Raw genomic sequence first — 5,401 nt, 5'->3', positions numbered from 1 at the left:
GAACTCACATGGTTAAACATATTTATTATTCATATCTCAAATGAAGGAGCTAGATTATGGTCTCATTAAACTTATGATTTATGTTTATGATGGTGCTATGACTTGTAATCCATGATTATGATGATGTTATACCATTATATTGTGTTGGTTTTCCCACTTCTTCCCTTAAGATGTGTTGAATTTGATGAATTTGTGCCCTAATTCGGACTGCTTAAAACAGAGGCAGCGACCGCACTTGCGGGGAAGCATTGCCGCATGTGCAGAAAATAGGGGATCTCGAACTAAAGCTACTGGAATAAATGCACGTGCGGGGCACACGTGCGGCGAAGGGCCACCGCACAAGCAGCCCATGTGGAAAAATTCTGTATGCTCCGTTTCCCTTGTTTGACCCTCTGGGATTGCTAAAATCTGTATTTGACGCTTTTAAAATGCTTATAAATTTATTAGAGACTGAACGAATCAGATATTGATTAAAAAGGAAAAGGGATTAATTTGTGAGTGCATGTATGTAGGTTATACACCGAAAGGGACTGTTGCTCCACCACTGCACTGTGAGTAATAGTACTGTAGTGGTATATTTCAATTACTGTTAATAGTTATTATTAACGTTTTGCTATTTGTGAGTTAACTATGTCAACTTGTAACAAACAATTAGAAAATTATGCGCAATATGAATTATGATATCCTTGTGAACTTGAGATCATTCTGTTCTACCAAAGATGGGCCCGAGGTCGTTCAGTTATGAATTACCGAGTGTGGACAGACTTTAAGAGGAGAAAGGTGAGGACATACTAATGTCTCACCGACCGTAATGTGATTGAACAAAATATGATTCATGGCCTATGGCCAAGGGAGGTGGTACATGTCGATGTTCCATTTTTCCCATACTGTTCTGGATAGCTGTTGATATGTTGGGCCCGAGGCCATTCTGTATGATATGTTGGGCCTAAGGCCGTTATGGAAATGTATACAGTTTAAGATTATACATGTGGTCTATGCACCTATATATGTTATAATTTAAGTTTATTCATTTGATTTCTCTACGTACTGTTATTCACTGAGCCTTGCTCACTCCGTGTTATGTCTGTCTCTGTAGGTAATCAACCCGGAGGTCGGTCTTAGTCCAGCTTTAGCTGCTTTCCTTTTGTCAACTACACTGTGTCCAAGCAGTTTAATGAAGCTTATGCATTTTTGTGGAAGTCATTTCATAACCCATAGCTTTGGCCACTAGTCTTTTGTCAAATGCTAAATTATCTATAACCTGCTTTTTCGATCTTTTGGTTTTACCCCGGTTTCGAGGATGGGACTATATCTATATCTGTTTGTATATAATCGCCTCTTATGTGCATATTTATCATGCGTTGGACTGTCTGACAAAATGTTTGTGATCCTGGTATATAAGTAATAGCTCAATGGATGTTGTTTTATGTTGTTTTATGTTATTTTATGTTGTTAATTGCTTCCGTTCTCACCCCATAGTAAATAATTATTGAGTTTTGAGACCGTTTTCGAATGGGTCATGTCCAAACTTTTAGGGGCGAGTTTGGGGCTTGATAGCACATCTGTGGCGTCGAAGAAGAACTCACCGTCTGAAACACCACCGATCGTGAGGTACTGATTGCTTTTATGTTTTGTTTTTGTTTTTTTTTTTTGTGTGTAAATTCGTCTTCTTCAACCTGATCTGGTGGGTTCATTTGTGAAAGCCATTGTTGTGGGTGCTTAAAAATTTTCCTCTAATTTTTTTGTATGTTTATTTTTTGTTTGGCATGTGGGAAACCCATTGCTCTGTCATGGAAATTAGGCAAAAAACTGACCTGTTTTTTTGGTTTTAAACTACAAATTATGATAATCTTTATAACTGATTCTCCTTTATTTATTTATTTATTTATTTTTTGGTGTGAAGCTGAAGTTCTTATTTAAATTTAAATTTTTATTTGGGATTTAAAAATTAACCCTTTGAACATAAAGGAACAACACTGAATTAACATGAATTAATTTTTGGGCCAAAATTAATTTTGTTTGGATTGTAAGGAACAACATGAATTAGTTTTTTTTTTCACCATTGCGTGAATTTTTTTTTTTTTGTTAAATTGAGGTTCTGATAACCCTTTCACAAATTCTAATAATCTTTGTGCAACTGAGGTTCATATTTATTATTATTTTTTTTGGTGAAATCTCGAATTCCTATTTCTATCTTGCCAAATTGATGACACGATGAACACACAAAAGCAGATGAATCCTTTCACAAAGGTAGATTAAAATTTAAATTTTTATTTGGGATTTAAAAATTAATCCTTTGAACATGAAGGAACAACACTAAATTAACATGAATTAATTTTTGGGCCAAAATTAATTTTGTTTGGATTGTAAGGAACAACATGAATTAATTTTATTTTTGCCAACATGAGTTAATTTCTTTTTTTGGACTTGTGAATTTTTTGTAAATGAGGTTATGTAAATTCTGTTTTTTTTTTCACCATCTCGCGATTTTTTTTTTTTTTTTTTTTTTTTTGTGTCCTAAATTAAGGTCCTGATAACCCTTTCACAAATTCTGATAATCTTTGTGCAGCTGAGGGTCATTTTTTTTTTGTTTGTTTTTGTTTTTTTTTGTGAAATCTGGAATTCCTGTTTCTATCTTTCCAAATTGATGAAACGATGCCAACAAAAAAAAAAAAAAAAATTATTTGGGAACATGAATTCCTCTTTCTATCTTTGTGCAACCCTTTGACAAAGTCAGATTTAAATTTTTAATTTTATTTGGGATTTAAAAATTAACCCTTTGAACATGAAGGAACAATACCGAATTAACATGAATTAATTCTTTGGCCAAAATTAATTTTTTTTGGATTGTAAGGAACATCATGAATTATTTTTTTTTTTTTGCGAACATGAATTATTTTTATTTATTTATTTATTTTTTCTGACTCTGCTCCATGGAAATGTTGGGTTAACTTTTTGATTGTGAAATTTGTATTTATCTCTTCACTAAAACTCTCATGGTTTTGATAAGGGTTTTAAATTATGTTCAATTTCTATTTTGTGAAATAAAAATTTTAGAAGCTCTCACTTAAAAGGACAAAGTAAATTCATGTTGATGGTTTTTGTAAATTGCAATCGTAACGCAAGAGAAACGTGTAGACGCCCCATTTTTAATGGTCCTTACGACTCGGACACCATTGCGTGCACACCCGATGATGAGTTTATATGCTTGCCAAGTGCTCAAAGTCCTCAGCGGAATGCCATAGCTTTGAGCCTTTCAAGCCCTACACCCCTGTTACTTCATTCTTGGACCAACTCTTGGTCTTTCAAGCCTGCAGCTTATGGTGGCCCGCCGGCCACCTTTTGAGGCTGCCGACCATCACTTCTGGGCTGCCGGCCACTGATGTGGCTTGTTGGCCACCAGTGATGGTCGGCTGACCACCAATGTCTTTTGCAGATATTTTATGCCAGCTGTGCCAGCTGTTTGCACAGCTGCACCCATCTACACCCACGTGTAGGGCTGGATATGCTTGAGAGAATTTCATATTTTCTATATATAGGAGGCCCCTCTCTTATGTTTGAAGGTTAGAAAATTTTGAGATCAAAATTTTTTCTCTTTCTACCAAATTTCTACACTTTTGCCTACAAATCTTCAACCATTGCCTATACACCCTTAACCAAATCTTCTCATCTTTGAGCTGAGGTATTCTTGAGCTTGGTTTGAGCTCTTGAGAGTGTTATTTGCTTGGTTTTGTTGCTTGAATTGCTTCTTCTCTTCAAGAGATATAAGGCTTTACCTATTTGCTTGCTTTCTCTACTACTTTCCTACTGTTTTCCCATTGTTTTGGGCTGTCACTACAACAAAAACATACTTTAGTGGCACTACACTAGTGGCATATTTTTAGAAAATGCCACAAAAAATGATATTTAGTGGCACGTTTTTGAAAAATGCCACAAAACGACAAACATAAAAGGCTCTAGTGACATTTCAATGAACAAGTGTCACAAAACTACAACAAAAACATACTTTAGTGGCACTACACTAGTGGCATATTTTTAGAAAATGCCACAAAAATGATATTTAGTGGCACGTTTTTGAAAAATGGCACAAAACGACAAACATAAAAGGCTCTAGTGACATTTCAATGAATAAGTGTCACAACACTACAACAAAAACATATTTTAGTGACACACCATACTAGTGGCATGTTCTTAAAAAATGTCACAAAAAGAATATTTGGTAGTATTTTTTAGAAAAATGTCATAGAGCCACAAACATACAAGGCTCTAGTGGCATTTCAATTAAAAAAAGTGTCACTTCACTACAACAAAAATGTCACTACAACAAATTTACACTTTAGTGACACTACACTAGTAGCATGTTTTTAGAAAATGCCACAAAAATAAAAATTGGCATTAAATGTTTTAGAAAAATGCCATAGAACCACAAAACATATAAGGCTCTAGTGGCATTTCAATAAAGAAATGTCACATCAATTTTATGACATTTTATAAAATAATGACACAAAAAATTATGTTCGTGACATTTACCAACAGATGCCACTAAACTTTAGTTGCAATGGCATTTTTTAAAAAATGTCAGAACACTAGGTAGGTGCAAATTACTTTTTATGGCACTTAGGTGAAAAGTGTCATAAACAAATATTTTATAGCATTTTGAGAAATGCCACTAAGCCAAAAACTTTCCAAGCTTATAATGACATTTTTGAAAAAACAAAAAATGCCAATATATTTTCTAAATTTTTAAAATACAGTAAATGATTAAAAATAAATGAATTAAACTCAATATACACTACAAGAAAAAGCATATTCGGCGACTAAATTTCCTGACCAAAAAAATTTGGTCGCTGAAAGTATAGCTTTCAGCAACTAAAACAGCATTAGTTGCCAAAAGTAAAGCTTTTTCGCGACTAAAACTAAGTTTGGTCGTTGATTATATGGGTTTTAGTGACTAAAAAATTTTTAGTAGCCCAAAGTAAAGCTTTTTGGTGACTAAAAAAATTTAGTAGCCAAAAGTCCACAATTGGCGACTAAAAATAAGTTTGGTCGCTGATTATATGGGTTTTACCGACTAAAAAAATTTTAGTAGCCAAAAGTAAAGTCTTTTGGTGCCAAAAAAAATTTTATTAGCCAAAAGTCTACAATTGGCGACTAAAAAATAAGTTTAGTCGCCAAAAGTGGTCATTTTTAGTGTGGGAGAACTAAAATCCTAAGGCGGGAATAAAATTTTTTGGTGCCCAAAATTTTGGTAGCTGAAAGTGCATCTTCGGCGACCAAATCCGATTTTGATCGACAAAAGTTAAGTTTTTTAGCAACTAAAAAACAATTAGTAGCCAAAAGTATAGAATTGGCGACTAAAAAATATTTTTAGTCGCCAAAAGTGGTCTTTTTTTTATTTTAT

The 5,401-nt window shown here is 33.9% G+C and overlaps 1 long non-coding RNA gene across 1 annotated transcript; it reads left to right on the top strand.

Annotated features, from left to right (window-relative positions):
• Positions 1-316: 316 nt before the first annotated feature.
• On the top strand, positions 317-1,431 carry LOC114269361 (uncharacterized). The gene is made up of 2 exons (XR_003631592.2): positions 317-364; positions 1,097-1,431. It is a non-coding gene; the product is annotated as an uncharacterized LOC114269361 (long non-coding RNA).
• The last annotated feature ends 3,970 nt before the right edge of the window (positions 1,432-5,401 follow it).

Source organism: Camellia sinensis, chromosome 2, assembly GCF_055761805.1.
Source record: "Camellia sinensis isolate YWXY chromosome 2, ASM5576180v1, whole genome shotgun sequence".
Classification (NCBI taxonomy): domain Eukaryota; kingdom Viridiplantae; phylum Streptophyta; class Magnoliopsida; order Ericales; family Theaceae; genus Camellia; species Camellia sinensis.
This window is presented reverse-complemented; position numbering and strand designations above follow the sequence as displayed.